The 16060-nt window shown below is 40.7% G+C and overlaps 1 long non-coding RNA gene across 2 annotated transcripts; it reads left to right on the plus strand.

Moving 5' to 3' along the window:
* The first annotated feature begins 607 nt into the window (after window positions 1-607).
* LOC120285348 lies at window positions 608-1504 on the plus strand. Of its 2 annotated transcripts, none has more exons than XR_005544648.2 (2): window positions 608-752; window positions 871-1504. It is a non-coding gene; the product is annotated as an uncharacterized LOC120285348 (long non-coding RNA). The 2 variants fall into 2 exon arrangements; XR_005544650.2 differs by having other exon boundaries at window positions 963-1504.
* The last annotated feature ends 14556 nt before the right edge of the window (window positions 1505-16060 follow it).

The raw sequence follows: 16060 nt of genomic DNA on the forward strand, positions 1-16060 counted from the left end.
CACATGCAAATATTTATTTTACAACAACGCTAGAGCGCCCCCTTTGTGCCACGCCCCACAGCTCACGGCTCAAAGTCCCCGGCGATATTTTCTTTGGGAGAACGGAGAACTGAGAACGGAAAATGGGAAATGCGAAAAGGAGACGACGACAGCAAAAACACAACAAAATACGGCGAAACTTTTCATCCAAAGAAGTTCAACTAGTGAAAAGTTTTCTGCACGAAAAAGGAACTTTTCCGCATTTTTTTGTGTTTTTTTTTTTTGTTTTTCTCGTGTTCCATCGCAGTATTTTGAAATTTTTGCTCCCTTTTGGCTGCCAAGCAAGATGCGAAGCCGTCGAATTCTCCATGTTTATTTTGAAATCATGCAAAAACAGCAAAATCAAATTATGCAAAAAATGCGAATGAAAAAATAACGCGACAGAGATGCAAGCACTACAATTGCAATCAAAAGTTTTGTCCATTCCAATAAGCAATAATTTGTGCACAAAGGCCACTGGACCTTCGATTGAAACTCGTGGACAACTCGAGTTATCGCATTGAAATACCCAACCCCACACTAAGTATCAATATTATTGGTAGTTAATTAATTCGCCGCGCTTAATTGCTGTGAATAATGCGACGTCCTCAAAGCAGCATAAACAATTAAAGCATCGCATAAAGTGTCGATTTGCCGAAGGAAAGAATTCAGTTCATTAATTTCATCGCTGGCAAAATAACAAAATGCCATTAATCAGCTAATGGATTGTAGAGGTGAGTTCTATGGACTTCATACCCTTCAGATTCAAGTGGGCAAGTATATATGTAGATATTAAATGAGAAATATAGCTATCCTGATTTAAGGATCACTTTCTGCTGTCCACCTTGATAGCAACTCGCGCATAAATGTTGCATATTAACCTGTTCAATCTGACATCATTCGCAACTCTGACTCGCTTATTTAAATCTGGGCCGGGTCAAAAGCGTTCGGAAAAACAGCTGATAAGCCCTGGAAGAAAGGCAAGTGACCCCGTTGCTCTTTCTCCAGCAGCTCGGCGAAACTTTGTGCGCTGTGCATCATCAGCAGTTTATGAAATTGTTGCAGCTGCAACACGAAGATGCCCCAAGGACCCAGGACTGAAAACCCAGTACCCAGCACCCAGTAGTCAGTAGTCAGTGGCCAGGATCCAGGACGAAGGACCAAGGCAGTCATGTTTAAAGTTGCCCACGCAGCTGCTGCAAGGCCTCGTAAAACAATAAAAGCACACAACTTGGCCAAGGGGAATCGAATGCTATGTTGCATTCGCAATCCTCGAGAAATTCTGAACCAACTTGGAGGTAGACTGCAACTGCCGGGAGGGACAATCAACAACGGTGGCCACATGACGGCAAACAGATTTACCAGTATGCCACAAAACTTCCCGCAGCCCCATTTCCCCTTTTTATCAGCTGACTTTAGAAGTGAACTTATAAACTAAATAGTTGAATAAACAACGTCACATTTTGGCATATTACTTTTACATAACATACATAGGTCTTTTACTAGTAGTAGTAATTAAATTCCAATTTAAATCTATAATTCACAAAAATGCCAGTTTCAGCAATGAGCTTCAATGTGCTGCCAGTGCCTCAGCCACCTCGAATTGGAGTCCTGCGAATTCGGGACTCGTCCTGCGTCCTGTTACCCTCTATTCTCCCCCCTCGCTCACAACATTCTTATCCACCTGCGTGCACTCAATCATCCGGCGGACTGAGCTGCTCTTTAAGCCAGGTTGGCCTTCGCAGCTGAGCCTATGCAGAAAATGCCTTACAAATGCTAATTCGCAATCTTAATGACAATGAGCCGCGGCGCTGGAAAATGCGGGAGACACACGGGCAGACGGACCGAGTGAAAACAGGTGGGAATTTGAGGGCGGCACGCCAAACAATTCTAAAATAATTTGCATATTCCGCTGGCTGTGTCGCCCGCGAATCGCAACTTGTGGGCTGGAATTGGGTTTGGGCTTAGGTCTGACTTGTGTCTCCGGGTTTTAACTCGCGTTTTTGCCGGGCTGGAGTGCGGGTCTGGGCTTTTGGGGTTGCCTGCTTGTCATAACTCTGGCGACATTTATCTCAATTTCACGCACGCTAAATACTCGCCACACACACATGCACTCGGAAAAAAGCGGGGCTACTTTGTGTTCTCTGACTAGAAATTGACTAATTGAATCGTAGATAAATAAGTAATAAATTCGAATAATACAAGATTGATCTAGTAAAATGATTCTGAACCATAGTTCAGTTTTCCTAGTTCAAGTTAATTTAACTTTTTGGTATTTTTAACTTTTCTGCGTATTTGTGAGCAGCAAAATACGTTCAGTGTGCAGAGAGACACACACACACTCACACAGAGAGAAAGACGCAGCTACTTGGCATAATAATAACCGGGACAATATCCTGGCACCCCCTTCCGCCGCCCATGTTCGGCAATCCTTGCCAGCTCGTCGCGTTGTCGTCATCGCTGTCAGCGTCGTTCGCCTGTTTCTGTTTAAATAATAAACTAAGAAAGCTTAGCGCTCAAATGCAAAGTTAAATATGCAAAATACACACACGCACCTCGCCGCCCCCTCCGTCGCCCGCGCCTTTCGCAATGAGCACGGCATTCCGCGAGTGGCGGAGGATGCGAGGGCTGCAAAGGATACGATGGAAGGATCATAAGCCGCTCAGCAGCTCGTTGAATGTATTTAAGCATAAATTTCAATTATGCACAAAATAAAAGAGACGGAGAGCCAAGGACTCTAAGCCGCTGCCATTAAAGCCGGCAAGTTACCGACTGCGGCTTAAAAGATATTCCATCTTGTTTCTTTTTCCGCCACCTTCAGTTTGTCCTGATTTCGTTTTTCAGCACTGGAAAAGGGGGCAAGGCTGAAGCATTTAGCAATTTGCGTTGATTTCTTTTTTTTGGCATGACGTGGGCGAGGAAAAAGCCATCGCCCAACTCAAACAAGCTTCCACACACGAGGAACACGCGTCGTATACGCGATAAGGAAAACGGCTAATGGGAAATGAAGAATGGAAATTTAAGTGGGTGGGAACAACCGGGCGCAATCAATTAGCATTAGGTGGGTAATAAAGGCTCACAAAGCGAAGAGTCCTGAAGCCAAGCACATGAGTTATGAGTTATGCCATTCAAAGGTGAAGAGCGCTCATTTTTGATCAAATGCTCGATATTTCTTAACTTAAGTTACAACTAAGTTTTAAGATACTTATTAAATAATATAGAAAACTACAAGTTGTACTCGAATCATTGACAAAATTTCAACTCTGTTCATTTTCTTCACAATTTGTAACCTTATTTATTCTCGTCAATTTTTAGTGCCGTATTTTGGCCAAATCAAAAAAAATATTGGACCAAATATGGTGTGTCATACATTGTTAAAATCGTTGAACAATTTCCAATCGAGTGGTGCCTGCAGATAAGAATTCAAAATTTCGACCGTTTCTTGCAAAAAATGATGATGTTACCCCTTATAAAAAATGCAAAAAATTACAAAAAAATTATTTTACCCTGGGCTCCCAAAAAATAGAGGTCATTAGAATTGGTACTAAGCTTCACAAAAATATTATTCTTTTAGCTTTATGACCATTTTTAGCCAAGTTGTGATTAAAGACGCCATCCAAGAAATCAACATTCTGGTAAAAGTCTTTTTCTCATTTTCCGTATAAAAATATTCAGTTTTTTCTCCATAAAATTGGAAATAAGAATCCAAAAATAGAATGTCATACCTCGTTGAGCTCGGTATTTAATTTCGAATCTTTCTGGATTCCAACTTTAAAATTTTAATTTTGTGGCATTTTTTGCTAAATTTGATGATGTTACCCCTTATAAAAAAAATGCGAAAAATTACAAAAAATTTATTTTACCCTGGACTCCCATAAAATCATATGGATCATTAGAATTGGTTATTATCTGCACAAAAATGTTATTCTTTTAGCTGTGTGGTCATTTTTAGCCAAGTTGTGATTAAAGACGGCATCCAAGAAATCAACATTTTGGTAAAAGTCTTTTTCTCATTTTCCGTATAAAAATATTCAGTTTTTTCTCCATAAAATTGGAAATAAGAATCCAAAAATAGAATGTCATACCTCGTTGAGCTCGGTATTTAATTTCTAATCTTTCTGGATTCCAACTTTAAAATTTAAATTTTTTGGCATTTTTTGAAAAATTTGATGATGTTACTTACCCCTTATAAAAAAATGCAAAAAAATTTGTCGAATTTTTAATTTCTGAAAATCAACAGAAAAGTTATAAGTAGTAAGTGTGGCTAATACGCTGCATAAAGCAGTGATTATTTCTTCTGTTCGATAATTCTTAACCAAGTTATGACTAAATAGCTGCTCCAAAATGGCAAATTTCTTTCCTAATTTTTAATCCTTATTTTCCGCCAAAAATAAACAGTATTTCGGACAAATCAAGAAAAATAGTTGGCCAAGTAAGGAGTGTCCAGCCATATTAATCTCATGAGAAGATTTCCAATTGAGTGTTGTTCACAGATGGAAATTTAAATGCGGACCAATTTTTGACTTTATAAAAATGCAAAAAATTTGTCCAAATTTGATTTTTCCGAAAATCGCTATGAAAGTGATAGGTGATTGACTTACACAAAAAGCTGCACAAAACCATTATTATTTTTGATGTGGAACCCTTTTTAGTCAAGTTATATACGTATATCCCGATTTTTTCAAATAAATTAATCAGTAGTGTCAATAAAAATAGTAGACCACTTATGAAGTGTCCCACACTCTTGAACTCGCTGCAATGCGGACTTCGGTAAGGAATCAAAACTAATGAAATGACATTTAGTGAACTTGTATGTAATTGCGACCAGCGATGGCCGAAAGGACTAATATTGGCACAGCCACCTGGGAACTTCCCTTCGAGTCCTTGGTGAGCATTTCTGGCGGCGGCGAGTTCAAAATCAAATTACATGTTTAACAAACAAGCCACTTGCATGCCATTGAGCACACACACACACACACATGCTCATATAAACACAGGCACACACACACACACATGCAGGCACAAGGACATTAATGCACCCCCGCAGTCCACGAATTTCTGGTCCTATCGCAATCGCAAATGGCCCCAATGCGTTATGTTGCGACTAATTATTCAACATTAATTCTAATTTGATTTGTTTATTTTGTATAACAAAATGTGTTTGCACGGCTGCATATGTGTGTGTGTGTGTGGTGTTGAACGTGTTAGTGCATGTTAGTGCTCAGATCCTTCCAATCCAGATCCCCCCTCTCCGCTACCCCGCTCCCTAATCATGCCAGTCCTTTACGCACACAATCAGATGCAGAGGAAATTCAATTGCATTTTGTTTGGGCGTAATTAAATAACACTCGCCAGTTAGCCAGTTAGTCAGTCAGTCAGTTGGTCACTTAGTCATTCCGTCAGTTCGCAGGCTATTGTTTGATGCTCATTCATGCACGCATACATTAACGCACACGCACACGCACACACACGCACAGAAAGAGGCTAACACACACACATGCAGCACCGATCTGGGCCGATAATAAATGCTGGAGAGCTGAATGCAATCGTGCTAAGACTATACAATGAGTACACTTGGAAAAATATATGAAATAAATAATATAAAAAATGCAAAATATATATAAACAATATATACAAATAAATATTTTAGCTCAAAGTAAAGCCTAAGCACACTTATATAAATAAAACAACATCAAAACATATAATTGACTCCTACAACGAAGATGATTTTTCAATTTAGAGCATCTGAAGTTTATAACAACAACTTTTGATTATTCTATAAAAATAATTATATAAAATAATAAATTAAATAATTAATAATTACGCAACTTTAAATGTTGCCTTCACATTTTTGTTTTAGGTGCTGCCACTTTAGCAGGTCCAACCGTAATTATTGGGCTCTGATTAAATCTTTTCTCTGAGTTTCCGAGTGTGCTCGACTGTATATTGTGTAAGTGTGGGCGTGGCAAATATACACAGATACACGCACACACACACACATATATATATACAGCGACGAGTTGATTGTGCCAAAGAAGTTTGATGTTGTCAAACAAAAATATACAACAAAACACAAGTTGTCGGGTGTAAACAAGGCGTGACCCCATAACCCTTCACACAGGACCCTCTGGCGATCCAGGACATATATATGTATATTCATACATACATATATGCGTATGTAGGAGTAGCAACGGGAATAGGAATACCAATAGGAATGGGGGCGTTCATCATCGGAGGCGTCGCAGCTGCAAGTGGGGCCGCCAAATGCGAAATGCAAACAGCAAAAAAGAGCAGTCGGCAGACAAAAAACCAAAGTCAACGCAAAATCAAAGCAACGGCCGCAGGACAAAACGGCAAAAGTCTGAAAATGACTAGGGAAAATGTGCACGAAAAAGGTTTTAGTAGCAAAAATTTAAGGCTGCACTAAAAAATACAGCTTCTTCAAAATTAGCATCATCCGAATTGACGAAGTATTATTTATTAACGGCAAATAAAAAATAATAAGCCCAACGCACCTAATTAGCACACCTATTATTCATCAAAACGCCAATGTTTTATTTACATTAATCCAACTCGATGAAACTGAACGCCAGTAGACAAACAATTGAAGCATAGAAATTAAATTAATTCATTTTCAGTCAAATTAGCTTAAATGGGACTTAATTACATTTTTCGTTAAATGGTTTCAGTATGTCTAAATTAAGTTTTTGATTAATAACTAGAAAATGCATGCGATTAGATGAAGGCTATTTAATAAAGCAGAATATTGAATGAGCCACAAATCTAGTTAAGTTATTTGCATACAAATATAGTATAGAAGGCCCCCCTATTTTCTTTGCATTAAGGACGAAAAGTACTTTCAAATACTTCAAGTACTTTGGGCACTGAAACCCACAATCAGGATAATGAGAGATACGCACAATAGATGCAGTTGATGCATTCTATTGTTCCACTTTGTGTGAGGGTGTAAACCAGAGAACTGCAAGGGTGGCATTTTTTACCACTCGACTCACACCCAACAATTTTGTGTGCGGGTGCTACCCGCCACGCACATCGCGGGTACTTACAAACACACAGTATACATCTGCACATGTAGACAAGACACCCCGTTGTGCCCGCACTCGAATCAATACGGTGACCTGCGTCGCGGGTGCCGATCATACTCGGCACCCATAACGGAGGGTAGAGAAGACAAACAGTCAGAAAAAGACAAATGCCTAAAAAGGGATGAGTGACAAAAACACTTGTGGGTTTACCGTTAAACACATGGGTGTTTCCAAAAATACTCGGGTGTTTCTAAAAATACTCGGGTGATAGTCTCTATCAGTCTATCTACTCTTGTAGATAGTCGAGTCACAGACAAGATGCGTAACTCCATACGTTTTACACTCCATACGTTTACACACTATTCTTTCGGCGTGGCTCTAGACTTTGTCGAATACTTTGTAAAATATGCCCTTCATCTTCATTATATATTATTATAATTATATATATTATATTATATTTTATTATATTATATATTATTAATATAAAAAAATATGTAATTTAATTCTTATATATATAGATATATATATTATTATATATTATATATATTATTAACGTTTTTATTATTTAAATGTAAATTATAGTAAAAATAATAGTAATAGTAATAATGCTAATAGCCGAATCTATGTACATAATGTCACAAAATTCATTTCAAAAATGAATTTATGTAAGAACATTTGTCATTAGAGTATTCAGCTAGCGACTTGTGAAAAATTAGTAAGGCAATGATTCGAAACGGGTGGCACCCGACATGAGCACGAAATTTTTCTTGGGTATTCCCTTTTACCCTTCATTTCTTATACCCGTCGCGCTTCCACCCATACAAATTTTAGGCGTACAAAAAATGACCTGCGGCAGATCGTTGACTGTGCGTCCACTCACCCATACGGCTCTTGCGCAGCAGGCCTCGGGTGGTTTTTTTACTCGTAACAAAAACACAACGTTGGTAAAACACCCGAATATTTTCTGTTGCCGCAAGTAGGGTGTCAAAAAAGACGGGGTGCCTAGAGACCGAGTGTTTATCGGGTGGACGTAGAGTGCCAGTGGCGGGCTGCAGTTCTCTGGTGTAAACTACATAACTTGACCAGAATCCCAGTCCGTTGCCCATATAAATAGGCAATAGTTTTTGCCAGCCTCACCACAGGAGCCACACCAACGGTGGCAAAAAGCCAAGGGAACCAAGGGGCACGGTTTTGGTTAGAGGCGGGTACACACAGTGAACCCTCGGTTGTCATAACCGCATTTCCCAGAATTAAACCAGCAGCATGCTGGCCAAAAAAAAATAACTGAAAAAAAACTGAATGTAACCACCATGGTGGAGTGTTCAGTGTGCAAAATGCCTGCCTGTTCGTTGGTGTATTTATGACATTTTGTAATGGAAAACCGCAACCGTACTCTAATTAGCAAATACATGCCGCTCACACACTGGCCCACACACACACACACACACTTAGACGTGCGGAGCATCTCTATTTGATATTACGCATACGCACCGGTGGCAATGCTTGGTGAGGCTCGGTTACCTTGTCAATGGTTCGCCTGGCAAAAACCAAGACACTGTAATGAGCACATAAAAGGAGCACAAAGACCTGGACATACACACAGAAAAAATTCAACAAAAACTTGGCATATTTGGCTGCTTGTATCGGCAATGCTATTAAATTAATATTATATTTCAATAAATTCATAATAAATAATAAACCATTGCTAAATTCATTACATTTCACAGTTTGGCTTATAAATCGTCGTTTGTTTTAGCTGTGTGGCAGGTAATGAGATGGCGGCATCCCTTTTTGGTAATTTTACGATTTGAAGGCTCTGTTTTCCAACCGGCAATATTCGATGGGCCAACGAAACGAGGGGTAATTAGGTGGTGTGTCACATCGCATTAAATTGATTAGCTGTGCGTACATGTGCCACGCATTAGAGTCCTTGAAAACTCGAAGGGAATGGCAATTACACAATCATATATAATTAATTTTGAATGCCACTCAACCCGCTCTCATCAGTTATCCAAAAATAAAAACAAAAAAAGGAAAACGGAAATGGGGGGAATTAAAGCACATCCCCACGGCGGCACTCAACAAATTAACCTTTAATGAGCCGCAGAGGAAACATTTTTGTGGGTTGTGCACTTTTTAGTTGATTTATTCGCAACTCCTCTTCGCCTAAGCTGGCTTCGCCCAACATCCGGTTGGGGGCGTTGGCCGTGGGTTGGGCGTGGCAGATTGCAGCCAATTAACGCCACTGCAATTAATTTTAAATGCAACGCATCAAAACTAATTGCTCAAAACTGAATTAATTAAAAAAATACAAACACTGGCAGCGCGAGGTAAGCTTTGGCTAACAACAGCTACAAATGGAAAACTGTCAACGCGGATTACTCGATTCGAGCATACCCTTTACACATATTATTTCAATTAAATATATATACTTAATTTTAATTGCATTTGATCATTGCTGGTTATGTAGTACGTTATGTAGTAAATTAAAGGGCAACAATATGTTGAACTTCTTTTTGTTACTTTTATGCACCTTTGTCCTATGAGTAACTTTGCAAGTTAGAAAATGAAAAGGTTTAGGTAAAACTTAAATATTTGTTAGCACTTTAAACTCACTTAGGTGTGCTAGGAAAAATGACCAGCTTTTAAAATCTCTTGAAAAGCGGTTAACAAGTGTGCAGCGAACACTTTTTCCCTAGTGTACAGGTGCAGATCGGTCAAAAGTGTGCCATAAATCGTGGGCGGCCAACAGGAGTGCCAGCCGCAAATACCCCTTGCTCCTGGGCGAAGATCAAGCCAAAGGCGAGTGGAGAAGGCCAAAAGCAAAGGATGCAGGAGCAGGAGGAGGAGCAGCAGAAGGCGCTGTGGGAGGACATTCGTTCGACTACAAAGTATGGCAAACGGAGGCGAGGCGCCATATTGTTAACAATTCTGTGTGCATACTAAAATGGCAGCATCCCCTTGGATACCCCGCCCCCATCCCCCCCCCCCCCCCCCCCATCAAGCCACCATCCAACTCCCTCGACGCCGTTGTGTTTAATTTCTTTTTGCCGCTACCGCTCCGCTCCACACCGTCCGCTTCTGCTTCTTCTTCCAGCGGCGCTGCCTTTGCGCGCGGCATGCAAATGAAATGTCATAAAAATTGCAACTCGGCAGCGGCACGGGCAGCGACGTCAATGTTGCAGCTGCCACTATCGCAGCACTGAGAGAAAAGTGGCCAGCAAAGCAGTTTTAAGTCAGCAATGCAAGAGTAATTAGAAATCGAGCGCTAAAAACTAAATTCAAGGCAATCTAAAGCACATAATTTATGCATATATAATTTAGATAATAAATCACTGTTAAATATTATTATTATTTTAATTAGGAATTGTAGCTTCAAAAGTATATAATATTTGAGTCTTTAGCTAATCCCACAAATTGTTTGCAGTGTAATGTGGCCATTGGTGTTGCTGCTGCCGTCAACCGCAGCAATGAAGCAGCGACGGAGCGCGCATATTTTTGCAGCGTTTTTTTCCAATTTTTTAATTTTAGAAAAACGCAGAATATTTTTTCTTTGCCATATTTTTTTTAACCTTAGCTTCTTTTGCCTTGCCGGCTGTTGCTGCTGCTGCTGCTTCTTCTTCGCTCTGTGGCAATGTTGCACAGATGAAAACGGGAATAGAAAAGTGCACAGAGGCCCACACACACACGTAGACACACATGTCCTGTGAGAGGAGTAGGTGGGCGGATGAAATGGTGAAAGGGGTGAGAGGAGGTGGGGTTAAGGCCAACGACAGTTTAGAAAATGTGCAAAAGTATTAAATTTCAGACGCCATGCCACAACAGCGCAACCAAATGGGCTACAATCCGCCGGAGGAGTGGGGTTTTTGGGTTTCGGGACTCGCTGCTCCCTGGAGACCGCGGAGGTGAAAGGGCTCAAAGTTGCGGTAGCATATTCCCAACAGGCACACTCACACACACACACACACAGTCGAAAGCGTGCAACTGAGCAGTTTGTGCGCGGTTTGCTGACTCCCGAGGAGGCAGTGCCTCTGGCCAAGTGGGTGCCTCACCTGGGCTGGCCAAATCTGCCACAGACGATCAATCCCTATATGGGGAACTTCTTGACCTGTCTTTCTGCCACTAATTATATTGTATATAGCATGGAAAATAGTAAATTGAATGTTTTAAATAAATTAATTTAAAAAAAAGCTATAAATTCCATAATGATAAAAATAAGTGTTTGAAAGATGCATGCAAAATAATTTAAAGCCTGGTCGCTGGGAAATAAATTCTGCTGTGTTCTAATTATTATTTTGTTATTCCTGATGTGTCCGCTTTTCCATTTGTGTCTGTCTTCTCGTGTTTCCCTTTCATCTCCGGAATCCTCCATTATTCGTTGCCAACTTTAGCAACAGTTTTTTTTTTTTTTTTTCATTTAAGCATTGACTACAAAGCTCGTTCGGTTGCTTTTCGAAATTCGTGTTACATTTGCAATAGTTAAGAGGGGGATTTTCGTTGGCCAGGAAGAAGACTTACTACCAGTGTTCCATCTCCATCTCCAAATGCCCCAACTCCAGCCTTTTTCGGCCACACCCTCCCCCGCCTGCCACATATCTACATGCACTCAATGCACTTGATGATGATGTTACTCCGCCCTCCGTCATCCCTTCGTTCCATTTTCGGTTTGGACTGCCCGAACTGATGATGACCACAAGCACCGCACACTTGACAGCTACCCCACTGACCCAACCACCCTCTGAACCACCCACTTAGCCACCCACTGAACCACCACCCACTGGCAAAAGCCGTTCGAACAATGTGCCAAGTGCGTGCAAAGTTTTCCCACATCGGGCAACTTTCATCGGACGACGGGTCCCTCTGCTGGAAATCGGTCTCATATGGTCATATGGACTGTCCGAAGAAAACGTCTCGAGCTGAGATTCAGTTAAACCTCTTTTCACAGAGCAGCCATCAAGGATGTTTTTCAAGGGGTAGCCAGGATTTTCGAATCGCATTCTACATAACAAAATAGAAGAGATATATCTTATGAGCCCCAAAACGAACGACCAATCTTTAAAACTATATTCTTACTGTTACTATTATTTGGATATATTAATTCCTATTATTTGGTAAAATTTTTCGCTGCTTTGAGCCCTTTAAAAAAACCACTCGAGTCCCGCCACTGATTGAAAATTCGCACGAAAATGCTGCAGTAGAGAGCTGATCAAAATTATTTGAAGCTTTTGCAATTTTTGTAATTAAGCGAACAAAGCCAAACATTTGCTCAGGCATTTTCCCCATTGTCTGGGCGGTGGGTCATTCGAGGGGGGATGGGGGGTTGGGGTCACTTTTTGGGGTGGTGCTCCTGCATTTTGGCTGCTTTTTCGGGTGGCTTTCGAGTGTGGAATCTGCTGCAAGTGGCAGCTGAAAGTGCCAGTTTTATTGTTGTTACTGTTGCCCTAACTGCTGCATTTGCTACAGTTGCTGTTGTTGTTGTTGTTGTAGTTGTTGTCGTTGTTGTTGTTGTTGTTGGTGCTGCTAGTGCTGTAAAGTTGCTGGACAACTGAAAAACTGCAGCATGCAAATCGAAAAATAATTACAATTGCGCAAAGTTTTAAAACGAACTGACAACTGAGGCAGCAGCGAATGCGGGGCGTGGTGGTGGGGGGACTTTTTTCCCAGGGGGGGAGGGGGATAGAGTGGAGTGGAAAGTGCCTGATTTCTTTCCGTTTCCTGGGCGAACTGGTGGGCGTGGCAGATCGGTCAACGGGGGCGTCCGTTGTCAGTGCGAATTGAAGATAAACCACATGTTGTGTGAAGAAGAAGGGTGGCAAGTGCAGGAGGTGGTGATGAAAAGCCTTCGAGGCACACTCAAACACACAGAAAGTTCTCAAAACGATCTCGAAAATATTGAAGAAATATTTGAAATACATAAGAAGGCTTTCTATATCATTCATGATCATTAAAAAATGCATTTAATTGCTACAGCTTTCAGATTTATTGAAATATTTGCAGAGAAAGAAAGAAATATATATATACTATATATGTATTTTCAAAATCAAGATAAACAATTCATTTGCAGGGTATGGAGTATCTGAAGTTGCTGGATCTGTGGCAATTAAGATTGCCTACATGTACTTAGTGTAATTGGTTCACTTTCAGGCAACTCGAATGTTTTCCATTTGAGGCAAATGTATTTAATTTTATTTTCCCAGTGGAAAAGGGTTAGTGCATGTGTGTGAGTGTTTTGACAGAACATTTTGGAGATGGCTTCAGCTGCCGGAGAATCGGAGTACGAATGGGCTCCTCAAAATGCATTAGACACACATTTGCCAGGCATGGAGCCATTCCATTCCAACATTCTCACATTCTAACGATAATGCGTTTGTCCCTGTCCCCTCAAGAGCCTCATGCCACCCCCCTCTTGCCCTCAAAATTTCGCATCCTGGCTGGAAAACTTTGGAAACTCATTCAGTGTCATGTAGATTTTTCGTATTTTTGCGTTTGCCCCGACAAAAAATAATTGTTGGCTAACTTTTTGCCAAGCTCATAAAACGGGGCACCCCCTACCATCACCCACCCTCCACCACCCCCCTGCGTCCTCGGGGCAGGCAGTTATCCTGGGTTGGTGGCATTTTAAAACTATTGTTCATTTCAAGCATCAAGAAACTTGCCAAATTGTTGTTGAAGCGCTGTCGAAACTTTTTAATTTTGACGCCTTGGCAGGCGTCCCTGCCCTCCCACCCTCCCTCCCCTCTCCTACCTCCTACGCCTCTGTTTTCTGACAGAAGTGGGCGTGGTCAGGGTTTTGAAGGAAATATCGCAACATCTAGGCAGCTTTTCACAAAGAACAGGATATGGAGTAAATATTTTATTTCATATTTATGAGAGGCGTTTTTTATGTGTTCTCCTACCTTTTAAATATAAATCTGGGAACTTTGTAATCCAAAGTTTCAATTCACCTGCATTCTTCAAACTTTAACTTTGATTAACTACCTTGATTGCATGTTGGTTAAAAAGTGGTTCGCTATACCTCATCAAGCTCGTATTAAAATTGCTGAAGTTGAATATTAAAAGTTGCAGCGAATGACCATTGTGCGATCATTTTTAGTCAAGTTATAAGTAAACAGATCCTTGAAATCCTTGTCTAAGAATAAACTGTATGTTGGATAAAGTGTTACACCTTGTTAATCTCATTGGAAATTTCCAATCGAGTGGGATTTACAGATGAAAATCTTAAATGTTGGCTAATTTTCACAAAAAAATACAAAAAAATCCAAAAATTATCAAATTTAAATTTTATAAAAAAATCAGCAGAAAGGGATCTCGATAATAAGCTGAGCAAAAAAAAGCGTAATTCTTTTTGCTGTGTGGCCATTTTAAGCCAGTTTCGATGGACATTGCTCATACGCACTGTTAACGAAAACATGGAGGGTGTTGTGGTCGTGGGCTCGGCGCCTTTGATTCAATTAACTTTGTTTATCGCGCATAATGCATGGATTATCAATATCAATTGACATCAATTTTGGTCACTGTGGCAACCAATAGCATTAACATCGGCCGAAGGACGAGGCAATTGTTTGTCCAAACAGCATTTTGTGCCGAGCCATTGGCAAGTTTTTCCTTTTTGCTGGCGGCCTCGGCGGCATTTCAATTAAATCCCCCACCCCCTCGCATCTAATTGAATTGAACGAAAATTGAATTGAGTGTGGGGCATTTGTTCGTGCGTCACTTAAAGTTGACCCTGTGACCCATTAAATTCCACCCAGCATTCGGCTCAGCGAGGAGCGGAAACACAAACCAAAGTAATTTAAATTTTAGCTTGAGATGAGGATGAAGTTGATTGGGGATGACAGAGCAGCGCGTTGGGGTTTTTATACGTCTTTAATTGCCAACAAGCAAACACTCACTCTTACACACACATGCATATATGTACACTCACACAGATAATTAAAAAGTTTTCTGCCGCTGTGTAAAATGGGAAAAATCTTCGCATATTCCCATCTTCAATATCCCGCGTTCCACTCTTTTCGCATCTTCAGGATAATCCGGGGCGCACCACGAAGCTACAACATGCCACAATTTACGAATTATTATATGGCTGCTGCTGCTGCTGCTGCTGCTCATTGTTGTTCATCACAATCCTTGCACTTTCGGTTTGCCCGCCCGCAATCCTTGTTTCGTTTCGCGGGCATTTCGGAATCGAAAAATGGCTACATAAACAGCATGCAATGCAAACAAAAATTCGTGTTTTATGAGCTACAGTATGAAATTTAATAAATATAGTGTTAAATTTAAGGAAACAAACATACATGGCTATAAAAACAAACAAAATTGAAAATTATAGCCACAAAATCACTTAAAACTAGTAAGTTTATGTATTGGCTCAAATTTAATCTCACTGTTGAGTTAAAAATCCAGTATGTAGGGTATTGGAACTTCGATCACTGCCAAAATCATTCGCACTCGCGATAGAGGCTCCTACATTTATGTTGTGCTTTTTATTGCCGCCCCAAGAGCTGAAGACGGCAACTTCAAAGAAATGCGAGATGGAGATGAGCGAGCAGGAGTCATTTCGCCAAGGTTCGCATAATCAAAGCCTTCCCCTCTCTTTCACACCCCGCCAGTCCGACCCTTTCGCACTGCGTCCGTCTGTCTCTCTCGCACTCTCTCGCGTCGACAGAATGCAATTTGTTATATGGTTTTGTAGCTGTTAGTTTTCATGTACATACGTGGGCTGGGATATATGTACATATGTATGTATGTGTGTATATCCCTCAGATACACAGATACATTCGCATATGCACTCACACACGCACACACACTGAAAACAATGAGTGCATTATGCGCTGGATAAATGTATGCAGCACTCGTCATGCCTTATTATTGTTAAAGATTCCTATTGCACTTGCTACGAGGCATGCCTCGAATAAGTTTTAATTAAAATCAAAATCTGTCGGCATCTCTGCTTAACTAATTTGCATGACAACCCAAGACAGTTGACACCTTGGTAT

The sequence above is a fragment of the Drosophila simulans genome, chromosome X (genome assembly GCF_016746395.2).
Source record: "Drosophila simulans strain w501 chromosome X, Prin_Dsim_3.1, whole genome shotgun sequence".
In the NCBI taxonomy this organism is placed as follows: Eukaryota; Metazoa; Arthropoda; class Insecta; order Diptera; family Drosophilidae; genus Drosophila; species Drosophila simulans.